Genomic DNA, 19,944 nt, shown 5'->3' on the forward strand with positions numbered 1-19,944 from the left:
ACAACGAGGCACCTGCAAAACAAACAGCAAACCCCAACCGGAGATCAGCATCATCAAACGAAAGAGCACCGAAGAGAGTAGAGGAATTCCCTCCGGCCGAGGGACAGGACAGGAGCTGAGCTACAGGAGGATTGCGGGGAAACAGCTCCGCTCCAAAGACGGCACGGCCTGCCAAAGCCGGAGCCATCCCGACGCTTCAGGTCCCTATTCAGACTGACCCGTGCCACTTGCAACACCTTCTCAGCCTAACAGCGTAACAAACCCTCCGCCCGCTGGGGGGAAGCGCCTCCTCCCTTCCCTTTCCCTGCCGCTGGAAAGCTCTGCGCGCGTTTAGATACGGCCAAGAAAAATACTCACGCTAGAAAAGCCTCGGGTTTTTTCTTCGGCGCGAATTCAACTGGCACAGCTCCGAACCCCCACCGTTGCGCTCTCCGTCTCCAGAACGCGCAGTTGTCATTTGACCGGGGGCTGCTTTCTCTCCTACCCAAGGAGGAGGGACATCTGGCCGGCGGCACTGCCCGAGAGAGATGCTACCGCACTGCCGGGGAAACGCGACGCTGAAAGCCAGGCAGAAATCAGGTTCTTCAGAGCGCTCCGCCTAAAGAAAAGGGGGGGGAAAAACAAAAAACAAAAAAACTAGAAAAAAAACCCAACCAAAAACCCAACCCGTTACCTTCAGTCGCCTCTCTTTTCAAAGATTTGGAACAAATACCTCGCCGCTTAGGGACGCCTAAGACGCTGTAGGCTACAGCCGGTGGACGGTTGCCGTTTAAAGCCTGCAAGTCAGTTTGCACGTTATACGACTCTAACCCTTTTTTTAAAGTCTCCTTTACGATAGAAAAAACCAGGAAGGTAAGAGATTCCCCAAACGGCTGTACTTTTGGCGGGGGGAAATCCAATCCCCGGTGCCGCGATCCACCAGGCTACCGAAAACGACCGGCGGACCGGCCAAGGCTTTTGGCTGTGCCGAACACGCAGAGGAACAGGGTTTGGCCGTGTCCCCGCTGTTACGGGGGACCCAGAGCCCAAAGGCCGGCCATGCCATCGGCCGTCGGAAGAGGTGCCGCGCTCGGGCCTTTGGAAGGACATCGTCTTTCTTTTTGTCCCTATTTAATAGAGCGCGCGACGTCTCCTCGCTGATGACTTCTGCTGCCCAGCGCATCGTCTCCGAGGATCCCCTCTCGTGGGAACTTCAGGAGAGGCAACCGCTTGGCACGAGAAACCGGTGCCCTTTCAGAAAGGGAAACCTCCTTCCGACTGACGTCCAAATGACACGCCGTAGGCTACGGACAACGGACGTTCCTGGAAGGCTCGACTCACCTAAGCCACCTCAGGACTCGCCGCCACCAGTGACGAGGCTGATGATGCTCCTTGGTTCGTGGCAAAGCCTGGAAAACAGGCAGAAGCGGCGCCGGTTCGTCCCGTTTTGTCCACGTCTCTTCGTTGACCGCCCCGGCTTTCAGCGCAGATGCCATGAAAGAGGAGTGACAAAGAAAAGGCGAGGTCAGGCAGCAAAAGAGCTCTGCAGGCTGCCACCTGCAGTCAACCGCGCACCCTGTTTTGGAAGCCACACGCCCGCCCGCCCGCCCGCCACCCCCCGCCCAAAACAAACAAACAAACAAACAAACAAAGAGACAAGAACCCCGGCACCTGGCCTCTTTCTTGTCTTCAGGAGCTCGTCCTGAAGCTCATCGCTTCTGTCTTGTCAGAGCAGGAAGCGCAGACCATCTGTATCCCGAGGACACCTGACCGGGATTAACACGTGTCCAGAGGTAGTCCCCATCTCTACGAGCGTGTCGCTTTGGTGCTTTTAATAATCCTAACTCGACGGTAGTCACTGGGACGGTCCTTTACGGTGGCTTCTTCAGACTTCTGGATCGCCAGTCCCAGTATTTCCATTTCATCCTACCAAAAAAAACCCCAAAGCACGTTACAGCTGCACATAACATTTTCTGCACGTTCTTGTACGAGTATTTAAGGCGTAGGAGAAAGAGAAGATCTGAAAGGCAGAAGAGGCATTCAAAAACCGTGCAACTATGAAAAAGTAAAGCAGCTCTCTCGGAAAAGCACGAGAAACGGCCATAAAAGGTATACTTATGAAATACGCCAAGTAATATCGGGGCACCAAAATATACTATATAGGAAGGCTAGGTGGCTCATTTGATAGAAATTCGATGTAAATCTAAGACAGTACCGAGAATTCTGTCTGTAAATGGGTAATATTCGGCACCACTCGGCTCTAAAATTGCCGCTGCGCCTGCCTGTGAAAAATCCTACTTTAAAAGCATCTAGTACGAACCTTAAAGTTTTCATCACAGTTACAGCCATCTTTCACCTTAAAGCATGCTTTACATTGCTGCTGCAGCCTATCTGCCAACTTGGAGTGTACACATCTGGGTATACACGCTTGTAATTCAGGACGATTCCCACAAATCGTTTCTGTGCAGAAAAACAGGCCTCGTTTCATTATGCAATCAAATTTGAAATTTTTTTTCTCGGGAGAAGTTTTGCCTTTTTAACTGTGAGAATTTTAACTAGGAATTCACACGCTGCCCATGCCTCAAATTATGAGGAGACGCATCACAAAACGAACTCAAAACGAACATCCCGGATTCAGGAAAACTAATTGTGCCTCCCCCCTCTGTGGAACGTGTCCGTAGGACAGGAGCGGGCACCCGCTTTGCCACAGAAGCAGACGGATGCGGAATTGCTCCACGCGTGTCGGTTAACACACATTCGGCTAATGGCCCACCACTCCTTGTACGCACAGGCTGACGACAGCCAGGTCGCCCGGTACGGGCTGAACACTTTGCAGGATTTGTTACAAACCTTTTTAGTGAAATAGATTTTGAAACCCCAGGAAACACACCCCTACCTCCGAGAATTGTAGGGCAATAAATATTTTGACAACTTACATTTCACGTCTATCCATGTATGTCCCATTACTGTCTGTGGTCATAAACTATCTAATATAGAATACTAAACGTTGCTACCATTTAAGAACCGAACGACAGCAACTGAACTGAACCGAAAGGAAGAGCTTTTCTTTGAAAATCGCAGTGCCACCTGAGAAGAAGCTGAAGACTGAAAATCGGGCGAGAGAATCACGCAAAAATATCAGCCTTGCTCTAAAAGCAAGACAGGAGAAAACCCACCAAAAAATAAAATGCAGTTTAATTGACCCAAAGGTCACCAAACAAGACAGGCAAAAAGCTTCACAACACACAGCGTTTGCACCGCTGTCGCTTTTCTGGCTTTTGCTGGGCCTAAGAGGTTGCTGTGACTTCCTCGAGCTGCCCTTCTGCGGTCACCAGATTGTTTCAGGGGAGACAGACGTCTCCCGGGGAGGCGCACGCAGAGAGCGCCGCTACGTCTCGGCTGTGACCCCTTGGTCACTGCGTTCCTGTGGTGCCCGTACCCGTGCTACCAACAGGATGTCACAAAAGGACGCAAGAGCAGGGGGAATCGCTACAGGAGTCCTGAATGTTTCCACGGGCTTTTGAAAACCCCATTTTCTAAATTAAGTTACGCGAGGGAGTCTTTTTGAAAGTTACGAGGCTTCTGTGTGTCTGCTACTAAAAACATCCAACCGACCGACTCAAAAAACACCCAGAACACACTTTCCCCACATTCCCCCGACACCGTAGCCTTTCATCTCGGGGGATTTCCTTTCCTGCCTTGCGAACGGATGCAGGTTAGGGACACCATAAAACAGCTTCCCTAGGGTATCCGAACGGCTGTCAGCGTACCATTTAGATCCCTTGAGTACAAGCAATAGCGCGCGTTACCTCTCCGGTTTGATGCTCGCTGACAGGCCGAATCCTTTGTGGAACCTTAAGCTGTTGTTCCGGCTTCCCTATCTCTTGCTGGAAAAGGTCTCTCTCCTGCTCTCGGTCAATTGCTCGCTCCTGAAAGTGACGAAACAGTGAGGATGCACCATTTCACGTAAAAACTGTCTAAATTAAGGATATTACAGCTTCTCGCTTCTTTTAACACGAGGCTGCTAACGGTACGTCAGTAGCATTATTACATGTCAGTACGAGCCGGCAACGCGCGCTGGCAGCCCAGAAAGCCAACCCCACCCTGGGCTGCATCAAGAGAAGCGTGGCCAGCGGGTCACGGGAGGCGATTCTACCCCCCTCTACTCTGCGCGCGCGAGACCCCACCTGGCGTACGGTGTCCAGCTTTGGAGTCCTCGACACGGGAAGGACGTGGACCTGTTGGAAGGGGCCCAGCGGAGGGCCACGAAAACCATCGGAGGGACGGAGCACCTCCCCTGTGAAGAGAGACTGAGAGAGCTGGGGTTGTTCAGCCTGGAGAAGAGAAGGCTCCGGGGAGACCTCAGAGCAGCCTTCCAATATCTGAAGGGAGCCTACGGGAGAGCCAGAGAGGGACTCTCTGTCGGGAAAGGTAGCGACAGGACAAGGGGTAACGGTTTTAAATCGGAAGAGGGGAGATTCAGACTAGATGTTAGGAGGAAATTCTTTACCGTGAGGGTGGTGAGGCACTGGAACAGGTTGCCCGGGGAAGCTGTGGATGCCCCATCCCTGGAAGTGTTTAAGGCCAGGCTGGACGGGGCTTTGAGCAACCCGCTCTAGTGGAGGCGTCCCCCCTGCCCAAGGCAGGGGGGCTGCAACACCATGATCTTGAAGGTCCCTTCCAACTCTAACCATTCTATGATTCTATGGTTTTTAAGGTGGCAGAACCTCTTGCGACTTCCATTAACAAAAACTACTCTCACCATTCGGGGCAACAAATCTCACATTTTTGAATAAAAACACGAGGACGGCACTGATACAGCCAGTATTATTTCACAAAAAGGACAGTTTTGTCTCTTCTGTTCAAAGCACAGCATACAAATAGCAATAGGCCAGTATTTTATGGTCTCCTTTCCTCGCGTTCATCCTTCATATATGTAGCATAAATAGGAATTAAGAATAGAAATTAACTTTGTGTTCATACTGAGGAGGAGCCAATGGGAAAAAAGAAATTCTAAATTTTGCATTTCAGTGTTACTTTTGACCAGCTGCAGTTGTTATAGCCCACTCTGATATTTGGGGAATACATCTTTATACTGGAAATAAGGCACAGCCGCTGGCATCCGGTGAAACGTCACCTTTAAATGCCACTTTGCTGAACAGACAAACCTGATCAGACGCATTGAAATAAACTAGCTCAAGTAGCTGATACACAGAGGAATGCTCTGTCTAGCAACAGAAGCTTTTGCAAAAATGGAGGAAGCCAGAACAAAGCTGCAACAGTTACAAGTTGCAGATTTGAAAACCTCACCTGCTGTTTGAGCACCCCGCAGCCCGCCCAGCCCCTGCTTTCCCCCGCAGCCCCCAACGCCCTCCTGCCCACCCCCCCTGCAGAACCAGCCAAAACGGCTTCTGCTCTCCGCCCCCAAACCGCATCACTTACTGCCCCCTTCCGAGCCCCAAAACCCAGCCGCTGAGCCTCTGCTCAAGTCCCCAAAACGCCGGACTCCACCCCCGCCCCTCAGCCCAAAGCCACACGACTCCCTCTCCGGCTGAAGCCCCAACACCAGCCACGCGAGCCCGTTTGCCAGCCCCAGGAGCCGCGAGCACCTCCCCAGACGCCTCAGCCCGCCCCCCCGCAACGCCGTCTCCCCTCGGAGCCGCCTCGGGACCCCGGCCGCCTTCCCCGCGCCCCCCCGCTGGCCTCGACGCTGTCCAGCTGCCTCGCGACGCTGTCCAGCGGCACCGCGACGCTGTCCAGCGGCACCGCGACGCTGTCCGGCTGCCCGGTGCTTTCCGCCCGCGCCGGTCCGGTGCGGTGCGGTCCGCGCCGCGCCGCGCCGCAGCCGCTTCTGCGCGCGCCGCCATTTTCCCCCGGCCCCCTCCGCTTCCGGAGCGGCTCGGCCCGCCCATGCGGCGCGCCCATTGGTCACGGCGCCGGAAGCGGCTTCCGTCCTCGGGGAGCCCGTCCCATTGGTCGGTCGCGCCGTCAATCTTCAGCGCCTCCCACCCCGGCCAATCGGAGCGCGGCAGGCGATCCGACCAATCGGAGCGCGGCGGTCGCGCTGTGATTGGCTCGTCCTCCTGTCAATCCGCCAGGGGGCGGTTGCCATGGTGAGGACGCCCCGCCCGGTGGCGCATGCGCAGTAGTGAGGGCGGCGCCGTCCTTACTACTGCGCATGCGCGACCGGGCGGGGCTTCCTCACCATGGCAACCGCCCCCCGGGCGGATTGACAGGAGGACGAGCCAATCACAACGCGACCGCCGCGCTCCGATTGGTCGGATCGCCTGCCGCGCTCCGATTGGCCGGAGTGGGACGTCAATGGCGGTTGCCATGGTGAGGACGCCCCGCCCGGTGGCGCATGCGCAGTAGTGAGGGCGGCGCCGTGCTCGCTACTGCCCCCTCGTGGACAAAAAGCGGTACTGCAGGTACGCAGGTACAGGGCGGGGGGGGGGGGGGGGACGCGCATGCCCAGTAGAAAGGGGGGCGCTGCGCTCGCCGCCGCTGCCGCCCGTGCCAGCAGAAACCGGCGGTGCGGCTCGGGGAGCGGGGGGAGGCGGGACCGGGGAAGGTTCCCTTTTCCCCAAATTGGGGAAAATGTTATTCATGTTCGGGGTTCAATTTGGGGGTTCAATTTACGGTTCTGCAGCGTCAGCCCCCGCATGGGCGCCGTCCCCGGCGGCGGGGAAGGGCAAGAAAAACCCTAACAAAACCCTGAAGTCTTTTCCGTTGCGGAAAAGCACCGAAAAAAACCCCAAATTGAATAATTTTCCCCAATTTGGGGAAAATGGAACCTCCCAGGGCTCCGCCTTCCCCCCCCGCATCCGCCGAGCTGCAGCGCCGGTTTCTGCTGGCACGGGCGGCAGCGGCGAGCGCAGCGCCCCCCCCCCCCCGTCCACTGCGCATGCGGCCGGACCCCCGTACCCCCGTACCTGCAGTACCGCTTTTTGTCCACAAGCGGCGGCAGCAGCGAGGGCGGCGCCACTCTTTCCACTGCGCATGCGCGCCCCCCACCTGCAGTACCGATTTTTGTCCACAAGGCGGCAGTAGCGAGCACGGCGCCGCCCTTACTACTGCGCATGCGCGACCAGGCGGGGCTTCCTCACCATGGCAACCGCCCCCGGGCGGATTGACAGGAGGACGAGCCAATCACAACGCGACCGCCGCGCTCCGATTGGTCGGATCGCCTGCCGCGCTCCGATTGGCCGGAGTGGGACGTCAATGGCGGTTGCCATGGTGAGGACGCCCCGCCCGGTGGCGCATGCGCAGTAGTGAGGGCGGCGCCGTCCTTACTACTGCGCATGCGCCACCGGGCGGGGCTTCCTCACCATGGCAACCGCCCCCCGGGCGGATTGACAGGAGGACGAGCCAATCACAACGCGACCGCCCCGCTCCGATTGGTCGGATCGCCTGCCGCGCTCCGATTGGCCGGACTGGGAGGCGCTGGAGATTGACGGCGCGATCCACCAATGGGACGGGGGCTCCTAGAGGACGGACGCCGCTTACGGCACCGCGACCAATGGGCGCGCGGTATGGGCGGGCCGAGCCGCTCCGGAACCGGAGGGGGCCGGGGGAAAACGGCGGCCAGCCCAGAAATCGCTGCGGACCGGTCCGCAGCGGGCGGAAAGCACCGGGCAGCGCCCACGCCCCCTTCCTTGTCCCCCTCTGAGACCTCACCGGGGCCATGAGCGGTGACCGCTCTCAGCCCGCTTCCCTCCACCCAGGGACCGTGACCACTTACCGGCGGGCAGGCCTTCCCGCTCTCTGCCCTGTCCCCGCTCGCAGTCCGGGCAGCCGCAGCCGTCGCCTCGGCGCCAAAAACCTCCGGTGTTCGCCCCGCAACCAGCCCCAGGGACGCCGCGGCGCTCTGCGCGTGGCCCCGGGGGCCGTGGGGGCGACAGCAGCCAGTCCGCCGGCGTCCAGGAAGGCAGGCGGGGGTGCCGCCTTATCCACCACAGAGACATCGGGGAGCTTTGCGTCCCTGCAGGAAAACGGGGCTGCGTTTTTCTCCTCCTGTCCCGCTGCACCGATCCAGCTCCCCAGGGCGGGAGGGGAAACGGGGGAAGGGGCTGCTTTTCATAGAATCATAGAATCGTCTAGGTTGCAAGAGACCCTTGGCATCATCGAGTCCAACCATCTACCCTACTCTACAAAGTTCTCCCCTACACCATATCCCCCAACACCACATCTCAACGGTTCTTAAACACATCCAGGGATGGTGACTCGACCACCTCCCTGGGTAGCCTGTTCCAATGCCCGACCACTCCCTCTGTGAAACATTCTTTCCTAATGTCCAGTCTAAACCTACCCTGTTGGAGCTTGAAGCCGTTCCCTCTCGTTCTGTCATTACCTACCCGTGCCAGGAGACCAGCACCGACCTCTCTACAGTGTCCTTTCAAGTAGTTTTAGAGAGTGACGAGGTCTCCCCTCAGCCCCCTCTTCCTCATACTAAACAGTCCCAGCTCCTTCAACCGCTCTTCATAGGATTTGTTTTCCAGGCCCTTCACCAGCTTCGTTGCCCTCCTCTGCACTCGCTCCAGCACCTCGACATCTCTCTTGGATTGAGGTGCCCAAAACCGGACGCAATACTCCAGGTGTGGCCTCACCAGTGCCGAGTACAGGGGCACAATCGCCTCCCTACTTCTGCTGCTCACGCTGTTTCTAATACAAGCCAGGATGCCGTTGGCTTTCGTGGCCACCTGGGCACACTGCCGGCTCACGTTCAGCCGCTTGTCCATTAGAACCCCCAGGTCTCTTTCTTCCAGGTGGTTTTCCAGCCACATTTCCCCAAGCCTGTAGCGCTGCTCGGGGTTATTGTGGCCCACGCGCAGCACCTGGCGCTCGCCCTTGTTGAAACTCATACCACTGATGTTGGCCCAACGATCCAATCTACCTAAGTCTCTCTGTAGAGCTTCCCTATCCTCCTGGGAATCAACACTCCTGGTTAAAGCGCTTTTGAAAGCGCTTGGACGCCGGCAAGAGAGAGCAGAGGGGAGGGCCAGTTTGGAAATCCCTTCTAGCGATAGGCTCTCTTTGCAGTCTGGAACCATCTACAGCACAGGCGTTTACGCCTCCGCACTGACCGACCCGTGGGTAAGACTTAGGGAAAACGGATGCTCTTGATACACTTCGACAGAACCTCTGCTAAGAGTCACATCTGTTTAGACTTACAGATTAACACGCACGATAGACAACATCCAATTGGACTAGCGACCTGTCCAGACATCCGCTTTGACGCTTCAATCTCTCTTTATAAATAAATCTTTTAAAAAATCTTTCCGTCGTCTAAACTCCCATTAAATAATACAGAATCCTTAGAGATACGGGTTGGTATTTGGAACTCCTTTTATATACGTAAGGGAATATTATTTTTCAACACACAGAAAAATGAGAGATTGTTCTCTACTCCAATGCCTCACCCCCGCATATACAGCTTTTAACATTTTTTAAACACCACCGCCCAAAACCCCAACCACCTGCCCCGCACCAAGTTTTCAGGCGTTTGGGGGCCGTGACCCACCCTCTTGTGGGGGGAACCCCACTTAACCCCCACTCACCTGCTCCTCCGCCGCACCGTCGCTCCCCCGCTGACATCCGGCTGCCCCAAATGACATCATCACACCACCCCCCCCCCCCCACACGCACCGGTTTTTTTAATTCGCCCCAAAAAATGCACCGAACGACCAGACCCAGGGCTGGCCCCTTCCCCTCAGGCGGCTCCACCACCGGCTGCAAACCCGGGCCGGGGCATCTGTCGAGCAGCACGAGACGCGGACAACGAGGCACCTGCAAAACAAACAGCAAACCCCAACCGGAGATCAGCATCATCAAACGAAAGAGCACCGAAGAGAGTAGAGGAATTCCCTCCGGCCGAGGGACAGGACAGGAGCTGAGCTACAGGAGGATTGCGGGGAAACAGCTCCGCTCCAAAGACGGCACGGCCTGCCAAAGCCGGAGCCATCCCGACGCTTCAGGTCCCTATTCAGACTGACCCGTGCCACTTGCAACACCTTCTCAGCCTAACAGCGTAACAAACCCTCCGCCCGCTGGGGGGAAGCGCCTCCTCCCTTCCCTTTCCCTGCCGCTGGAAAGCTCTGCGCGCGTTTAGATACGGCCAAGAAAAATACTCACGCTAGAAAAGCCTCGGGTTTTTTCTTCGGCGCTAATTCAACTGGCACAGCTCCGAACCCCCACCGTTGCGCTCTCCGTCTCCAGAACGCGCAGTTGTCATTTGACCGGGGGCTGCTTTCTCTCCTACCCAAGGAGGAGGGACATCTGGCCGGCGGCACTGCCCGAGAGAGATGCTACCGCACTGCCGGGGAAACGCGACGCTGAAAGCCAGGCAGAAATCAGGTTCTTCAGAGCGCTCCGCCTAAAGAAAAGGGGGGGGAAAAACAAAAAACAAAAAAACTAGAAAAAAAACCCAACCAAAAACCCAACCCGTTACCTTCAGTCGCCTCTCTTTTCAAAGATTTGGAACAAATACCTCGCCGCTTAGGGACGCCTAAGACGCTGTAGGCTACAGCCGGTGGACGGTTGCCGTTTAAAGCCTGCAAGTCAGTTTGCACGTTATACGACTTTAACCCTTTTTTTAAAGTCTCCTTTACGATAGAAAAAACCAGGAAGGTAAGAGATTCCCCAAACGGCTGTACTTTTGGCGGGGGGAAATCCAATCCCCGGTGCCGCAATCCACCAGGCTACCGAAAACGACCGGCGGACCGGCCAAGGCTTTTGGCTGTGCCGAACACGCAGAGGAACAGGGTTTGGCCGTGTCCCCGCTGTTACGGGGGACCCAGAGCCCAAAGGCCGGCCATGCCATCGGCCGTCGGAAGAGGTGCCGCGCTCGGGCCTTTGGAAGGACATCGTCTTTCTTTTTGTCCCTATTTAATAGAGCGCGCGACGTCTCCTCGCTGATGACTTCTGCTGCCCAGCGCATCGTCTCCGAGGATCCCCTCTCGTGGGAACTTCAGGAGAGGCAACCGCTTGGCACGAGAAACCGGTTCCCTTTCAGAAAGGGAAACCTCCTTCCGACTGACGTCCAAATGACACGCCGTAGGCTACGGACAACGGACGTTCCTGGAAGGCTCGACTCACCTAAGCCACCTCAGGACTCGCCGCCACCAGTGACGAGGCTGATGATGCTCCTTGGTTCGTGGCAAAGCCTGGAAAACAGGCAGAAGCGGCGCCGGTTCGTCCCGTTTTGTCCACGTCTCTTCGTTGACCGCCCCGGCTTTCAGCGCAGATGCCATGAAAGAGGAGTGACAAAGAAAAGGCGAGGTCAGGCAGCAAAAGAGCTCTGCAGGCTGCCACCTGCAGTCAACCGCGCACCCTGTTTTGGAAGCCACACGCCCGCCCGCCCGCCCGCCACCCCCCGCCCAAAACAAACAAACAAACAAACAAACAAAGAGACAAGAACCCCGGCACCTGGCCTCTTTCTTGTCTTCAGGAGCTCATCCTGAAGCTCATCGCTTCTGTCTTGTCAGAGCAGGAAGCGCAGACCATCTGTATCCCGAGGACACCTGACCGCGATTAACACGTGTCCAGAGGTAGTCCCCATCTCTACGAGCGTGTCGCTTTGGTGCTTTTAATAATCCTAACTCGACGGTAGTCACTGGGACGGTCCTTTACGGTGGCTTCTTCAGACTTCTGGATCGCCAGTCCCAGTATTTCCATTTCATCCTACCAAAAAAAACCCCAAAGCACGTTACAGCTGCACATAACATTTTCTGCACGTTCTTGTACGAGTATTTAAGGCGTAGGAGAAAGAGAAGATCTGAAAGGCAGAAGAGGCATTCAAAAACCATGCAACTATGAAAAAGTAAAGCAGCTCTCTCGGAAAAGCACGAGAAACGGCCATAAAAGGTATACTTATGAAATACGCCAAGTAATATCGGGGCACCAAAATATACTATATAGGAAGGCTAGGTGGCTCATTTGATAGAAATTCGATGTAAATCTAAGACAGTACCGAGAATTCTGTCTGTAAATGGGTAATATTCGGCACCACTCGGCTCTAAAATTGCCGCTGCGCCTGCCTGTTAAAAATCCTACTTTAAAAGCATCTAGTACGAACCTTAAAGTTTTCATCACAGTTACAGCCATCTTTCACCTTAAAGCATGCTTTACATTGCTGCTGCAGCCTATCTGCCAACTTGGAGTGTACACATCTGGGTATACACGCTTGTAATTCAGGACGATTCCCACAAATCGTTTCTGTGCAGAAAAACAGGCCTCGTTTCATTATGCAATCAAATTTGAAATTTTTTTTCTCGGGAGAAGTTTTGCCTTTTTAACTGTGAGAATTTTAACTAGGAATTCACACGCTACCCATGCCTCAAATTATGAGGAGACGCATCACAAAACGAACTCAAAACGAACATCCCGGATTCAGGAAAACTAATTGTGCCTCCCCCCTCTGTGGAACGTGTCCGTAGGACAGGAGCGGGCACCCGCTTTGCCACAGAAGCAGACGGATGCGGAATTGCTCCACGCGTGTCGGTTAACACACATTCGGCTAATGGCCCACCACTCCTTGTACGCAGAGGCTGACGACAGCCAGGTCGCCCGGTACGGGCTGAACACTTTGCAGGATTTGTTACAAACCTTTTTAGTGAAATAGATTTTGAAACCCCAGGAAACACACCCCTACCTCCGAGAATTGTAAGGCAATAAATATTTTGACAACTTACATTTCACGTCTATCCATGTATGTCCCATTACTGTCTGTGGTCATAAACTATCTAATATAGAATACTAAACGTTGCTACCATTTAAGAACCGAACGACAGCAACTGAACTGAACCGAAAGGAAGAGCTTTTCTTTGAAAATCGCAGTGCCACCTGAGAAGAAGCTGAAGACTGAAAATCGGGCGAGAGAATCACGCAAAAATATCAGCCTTGCTCTAAAAGCAAGACAGGAGAAAACCCACCAAAAAATAAAATGCAGTTTAATTGACCCAAAGGTCACCAAACAAGACAGGCAAAAAGCTTCACAACACACAGCGTTTGCACCGCTGTCGCTTTTCTGGCTTTTGCTGGGCCTAAGAGGTTGCTGTGACTTCCTCGAGCTGCCCTTCTGCGGTCACCAGATTGTTTCAGGGGAGACAGACGTCTCCCGGGGAGGCGCACGCAGAGAGCGCCGCTACGTCTCGGCTGTGACCCCTTGGTCACTGCGTTCCTGCGGTGCCCGTACCCGTGCTACCAACAGGATGTCACAAAAGGACGCAAGAGCAGGGGGAATCGCTACAGGAGTCCTGAATGTTTCCACGGGCTTTTGAAAACCCCATTTTCTAAATTAAGTTACGCGAGGGAGTCTTTTTGAAAGTTACGAGGCTTCTGTGTGTCTGCTACTAAAAACATCCAACCGACCGACTCAAAAAACACCCAGAACACACTTTCCCCACGTTCCCCCGACACCGTAGCCTTTCATCTCGGGGGATTTCCTTTCCTGCCTTGCGAACGGATGCAGGTTAGGGACACCATAAAACAGCTTCCCTAGGGTATCCGAACGGCTGTCAGCGTACCATTTAGATCCCTTGAGTACAAGCAATAGCGCGCGTTACCTCTCCGGTTTGATGCTCGCTGACAGGCCGAATCCTTTGTGGAACCTTAAGCTGTTGTTCCGGCTTCCCTATCTCTTGCTGGAAAAGGTCTCTCTCCTGCTCTCGGTCAATTGCTCGCTCCTGAAAGTGACGAAACAGTGAGGATGCACCATTTCACGTAAAAACTGTCTAAATTAAGGATATTACAGCTTCTCGCTTCTTTTAACACGAGGCTGCTAACGGTACGTCAGTAGCATTATTACATGTCAGTACGAGCCGGCAACGCGCGCTGGCAGCCCAGAAAGCCAACCCCACCCTGGGCTGCATCAAGAGAAGCGTGGCCAGCGGGTCACGGGAGGCGATTCTACCCCCCTCTACTCTGCGCGCGCGAGACCCCACCTGGCGTACGGTGTCCAGCTTTGGAGTCCTCGACACGGGAAGGACGTGGACCTGTTGGAAGGGGCCCAGCGGAGGGCCACGAAAACCATCGGAGGGACGGAGCACCTCCCCTGTGAAGAGAGACTGAGAGAGCTGGGGTTGTTCAGCCTGGAGAAGAGAAGGCTCCGGGGAGACCTCAGAGCAGCCTTCCAATATCTGAAGGGAGCCTACGGGAGAGCCGGAGAGGGACTCTCTGTCGGGAAAGGTAGCGACAGGACAAGGGGTAACGGTTTTAAATCGGAAGAGGGGAGATTCAGACTAGATGTTAGGAGGAAATTCTTTACCGTGAGGGTGGTGAGGCACTGGAACAGGTTGCCCGGGGAAGCTGTGGATGCCCCATCCCTGGAAGTGTTTAAGGCCAGGCTGGACGGGGCTTTGAGCAACCCGCTCTAGTGGAGGCGTCCCCCCTGCCCAAGGCAGGGGGGCTGCAACACGATGATCTTGAAGGTCCCTTCCAACTCTAACCATTCTATGATTCTATGGTTTTTAAGGTGGCAGAACCTCTTGCGACTTCCATTAACAAAAACTACTCTCACCATTCGGGGCAACAAATCTCACATTTTTGAATAAAAACACGAGGACGGCACTGATACAGCCAGTATTATTTCACAAAAAGGACAGTTTTGTCTCTTCTGTTCAAAGCACAGCATACAAATAGCAATAGGCCAGTATTTTATGGTCTCCTTTCCTCGCGTTCATCCTTCATATATGTAGCATAAATAGGAATTAAGAATAGAAATTAACTTTGTGTTCATACTGAGGAGGAGCCAATGGGAAAAAAGAAATTCTAAATTTTGCATTTCAGTGTTACTTTTGACCAGCTGCAGTTGTTATATCCCACTCTGATATTTGGGGAATACATCTTTATACTGGAAATAAGGCACAGCCGCTGGCATCCGGTGAAACGTCACCTTTAAATGCCACTTTGCTGAACAGACAAACCTGATCAGACGCATTGAAATAAACTAGCTCAAGTAGCTGATACACAGAGGAATGCTCTGTCTAGCAACAGAAGCTTTTGCAAAAATGGAGGAAGCCAGAACAAAGCTGCAACAGTTACAAGTTGCAGATTTGAAAACCTCACCTGCTGTTTGAGCACCCCGCAGCCCGCCCAGCCCCTGCTTTCCCCCGCAGCCCCCAACGCCCTCCTGCCCACCCCCCGTGCAGAACCAGCCAAAACGGCTTCTGCTCTCCGCCCCCAAACCGCATCACTTACTGCCCCCTTCCGAGCCCCAAAACCCAGCCGCTGAGCCTCTGCTCAAGTCCCCAAAACGCCGGACTCCACCCCCGCCCCTCAGCCCAAAGCCACACGACTCCCTCTCCGGCTGAAGCCCCAACACCAGCCACGCGAGCCCGTTTGCCAGCCCCAGGAGCCGCGAGCACCTCCCCAGACGCCTCAGCCCGCCCCCCCGCAACGCCGTCTCCCCTCGGAGCCGCCTCGGGACCCCGGCCGCCTTCCCCGCGCCCCCCCGCTGGCCTCGACGCTGTCCAGCTGCCTCGCGACGCTGTCCAGCGGCACCGCGACGCTGTCCAGCGGCACCGCGACGCTGTCCAGCGGCACCGCGACGCTGTCCGGCTGCCCGGTGCTTTCCGCCCGCGCCGGTCCGGTGCGGTGCGGTCCGCGCCGCGCCGCGCCGCAGCCGCTTCTGCGCGCGCCGCCATTTTCCCCCGGCCCCCTCCGCTTCCGGAGCGGCTCGGCCCGCCCATGCGGCGCGCCCATTGGTCACGGCGCCGGAAGCGGCTTCCGTCCTCGGGGAGCCCGTCCCATTGGTCGGTCGCGCCGTCAATCTTCAGCGCCTCCCACCCCGGCCAATCGGAGCGCGGCAGGCGATCCGACCAATCGGAGCGCGGCGGTCGCGCTGTGATTGGCTCGTCCTCCTGTCAATCCGCCAGGGGGCGGTTGCCATGGTGAGGACGCCCCGCCCGGTGGCGCATGCGCAGTAGTGAGGGCGGCGCCGTCCTTACTACTGCGCATGCGCGACCGGGCGGGGCTTCCTCACCATGGCAACCGCCCCCCGGGCGGATTGACAGGAGGACGAGCCAATCACAACGCGACCGCCGCGCTCCGATTGGTCGGATCGCCTGCCGCGCTCCGATTGGCCGGAGTGGGACGTCAATGGCGGTTGCCATGGTGAGGACGCCCCGCCCGGTGGCGCATGCGCAGTAGTGAGGGCGGCGCCGTGCTCGCTACTGCCCCCTCGTGGACAAAAAGCGGTACTGCAGGTACGTAGGTACAGGGCGGGGGGGGGGGGGGGACGCGCATGCCCAGTAGAAAGGGGGGCGCTGCGCTCGCCGCCGCTGCCGCCCGTGCCAGCAGAAACCGGCGGTGCGGCTCGGGGAGCGGGGGGAGGCGGGACCGGGGAAGGTTCCCTTTTCCCCAAATTGGGGAAAATGTTATTCATGTTCGGGGTTCAATTTGGGGGTTCAATTTACGGTTCTGCAGCGTCAGCCCCCGCATGGGCGCCGTCCCCGGCGGCGGGGAAGGGCAAGAAAAACCCTAACAAAACCCTGAAGTCTTTTCCGTTGCGGAAAAGCACCGAAAAAAAACCCAAATTGAATAATTTTCCCCAATTTGGGGAAAATGGAACCTCCCAGGGCTCCGCCTTCCCCCCCCGCATCCGCCGAGCTGCAGCGCCGGTTTCTGCTGGCACGGGCGGCAGCGGCGAGCGCAGCGCCCCCCCCCCCCCGTCCACTGCGCATGCGGCCGGACCCCCCTACCCCCGTACCTGCAGTACCGCTTTTTGTCCACAAGCGGCGGCAGCAGCGAGGGCGGTGCCACTCTTTCCACTGCGCATGCGCGCCCCCCACCTGCAGTACCGATTTTTGTCCACAAGGCGGCAGTAGCGAGCACGGCGCCGCCCTTACTACTGCGCATGCGCGACCGGGCGGGGCTTCCTCACCATGGCAACCGCCCCCGGGCGGATTGACAGGAGGACGAGCCAATCACAACGCGACCGCCGCGCTCCGATTGGTCGGATCGCCTGCCGCGCTCCGATTGGCCGGAGTGGGACGTCAATGGCGGTTGCCATGGTGAGGACGCCCCGCCCGGTGGCGCATGCGCAGTAGTGAGGGCGGCGCCGTCCTTACTACTGCGCATGCGCGACCGGGCGGGGCTTCCTCACCATGGCAACCGCCCCCGGGCGGATTGACAGGAGGACGAGCCAATCACAACGCGACCGCCCCGCTCCGATTGGTCGGATCGCCTGCCGCGCTCCGATTGGCCGGACTGGGAGGCGCTGGAGATTGACGGCGCGATCCACCAATGGGACGGGGGCTCCTAGAGGACGGACGCCGCTTACGGCACCGCGACCAATGGGCGCGCGGTATGGGCGGGCCGAGCCGCTCCGGAACCGGAGGGGGCCGGGGGAAAACGGCGGCCAGCCCAGAAATCGCTGCGGACCGGTCCGCAGCGGGCGGAAAGCACCGGGCAGCGCCCACGCCCCCTTCCTTGTCCCCCTCTGAGACCTCACCGGGGCCATGAGCGGTGACCGCTCTCAGCCCGCTTCCCTCCACCCAGGGACCGTGACCACTTACCGGCGGGCAGGCCTTCCCGCTCTCTGCCCTGTCCCCGCTCGCAGTCCGGGCAGCCGCAGCCGTCGCCTCGGCGCCAAAAACCTCCGGTGTTCGCCCCGCAACCAGCCCCAGGGACGCCGCGGCGCTCTGCGCGTGGCCCCGGGGGCCGTGGGGGCGACAGCAGCCAGTCCGCCGGCGTCCAGGAAGGCAGGCGGGGGTGCCGCCTTATCCACCACAGAGACATCGGGGAGCTTTGCGTCCCTGCAGGAAAACGGGGCTGCGTTTTTCTCCTCCTGTCCCGCTGCACCGATCCAGCTCCCCAGGGCGGGAGGGGAAACGGGGGAAGGGGCTGCTTTTCATAGAATCATAGAATCGTCTAGGTTGCAAGAGACCCTTGGCATCATCGAGTCCAACCATCTACCCTACTCTACAAAGTTCTCCCCTACACCATATCCCCCAACACCACATCTCAACGGTTCTTAAACACATCCAGGGATGGTGACTCGACCACCTCCCTGGGTAGCCTGTTCCAATGCCCGACCACTCCCTCTGTGAAACATTCTTTCCTAATGTCCAGTCTAAACCTACCCTGTTGGAGCTTGAAGCCGTTCCCTCTCGTTCTGTCACTACCTACCCGTGCCAGGAGACCAGCACCGACCTCTCTACAGTGTCCTTTCAAGTAGTTTTAGAGAGTGACGAGGTCTCCCCTCAGCCCCCTCTTCCTCATACTAAACAGTCCCAGCTCCTTCAACCGCTCTTCATAGGATTTGTTTTCCAGGCCCTTCACCAGCTTCGTTGCCCTCCTCTGCACTCGCTCCAGCACCTCGACATCTCTCTTGGATTGAGGTGCCCAAAACCGGACGCAATACTCCAGGTGTGGCCTCACCAGTGCCGAGTACAGGGGCACAATCGCCTCCCTACTTCTGCTGCTCACGCTGTTTCTAATACAAGCCAGGATGCCGTTGGCTTTCGTGGCCACCTGGGCACACTGCCGGCTCACGTTCAGCCGCTTGTCCATTAGAACCCCCAGGTCTCTTTCTTCCAGGTGGTTTTCCAGCCACATTTCCCCAAGCCTGTAGCGCTGCTCGGGGTTATTGTGGCCCACGCGCAGAACCTGGCGCTCGCCCTTGTTGAAACTCATACCACTGATGTTGGCCCAACGATCCAATCTACCTAAGTCTCTCTGTAGAGCTTCCCTATCCTCCTGGGAATCAACACTCCTGCTTAAAGCGCTTTTGAAAGCGCTTGGACGCCGGCAAGAGAGAGCAGAGGGGAGGGCCAGTTTGGAAATCCCTTCTAGCGATAGGCTCTCTTTGCAGTCTGGAACCATCTACAGCACAGGCGTTTACGCCTCCGCACTGACCGACCCGTGGGTAAGACTTAGGGAAAACGGATGCTCTTGATACACTTCGACAGAACCTCTGCTAAGAGTCACATCTGTTTAGACTTACAGATTAACACGCACGATAGACAACATCCAATTGGACTAGCGACCTGTCCAGACATCCGCTTTGACGCTTCAATCTCTCTTTATAAATAAATCTTTTAAAAAATCTTTCCGTCGTCTAAACTCCCATTAAATAATACAGAATCCTTAGAGATACGGGTTGGTATTTTGAACTCCTTTTATATACGTAAGGGAATATTATTTTTCAACACACAGAAAAATGAGAGATTGTTCTCTACTCCAATGCCTCACCCCCGCATATACAGCTTTTAACATTTTTTAAACACCACCGCCCAAAACCCCAACCACCTGCCCCGCACCAAGTTTTCAGGCGTTTGGGGGCCGTGACCCACCCTCTTGTGGGGGGAACCCCACTTAACCCCCACTCACCTGCTCCTCCGCCGCACCGTCGCTCCCCCGCTGACATCCGGCTGCCCCAAATGACATCATCACACCACCCCCCCCCCCCCCACACGCACCGGTTTTTTTAATTCGCCCCAAAAAATGCACCGAACGACCAGACCCAGGGCTGGCCCCTTCCCCTCAGGCGGCTCCACCACCGGCTGCAAACCCGGGCCGGGGCATCTGTCGAGCAGCACGAGACGCGGACAACGAGGCACCTGCAAAACAAACAGCAAACCCCAACCGGAGATCAGCATCATCAAACGAAAGAGCACCGAAGAGAGTAGAGGAATTCCCTCCGGCCGAGGGACAGGACAGGAGCTGAGCTACAGGAGGATTGCGGGGAAACAGCTCCGCTCCAAAGACGGCACGGCCTGCCAAAGCCGGAGCCATCCCGACGCTTCAGGTCCCTATTCAGACTGACCCGTGCCACTTGCAACACCTTCTCAGCCTAACAGCGTAACAAACCCTCCGCCCGCTGGGGGGAAGCGCCTCCTCCCTTCCCTTTCCCTGCCGCTGGAAAGCTCTGCGCGCGTTTAGATACGGCCAAGAAAAATACTCACGCTAGAAAAGCCTCGGGTTTTTTCTTCGGCGCTAATTCAACTGGCACAGCTCCGAACCCCC

Source organism: Numenius arquata, chromosome 10 (genome assembly GCF_964106895.1).
Source record: "Numenius arquata chromosome 10, bNumArq3.hap1.1, whole genome shotgun sequence".
NCBI classification, from domain to species: Eukaryota; Metazoa; Chordata; class Aves; order Charadriiformes; family Scolopacidae; genus Numenius; species Numenius arquata.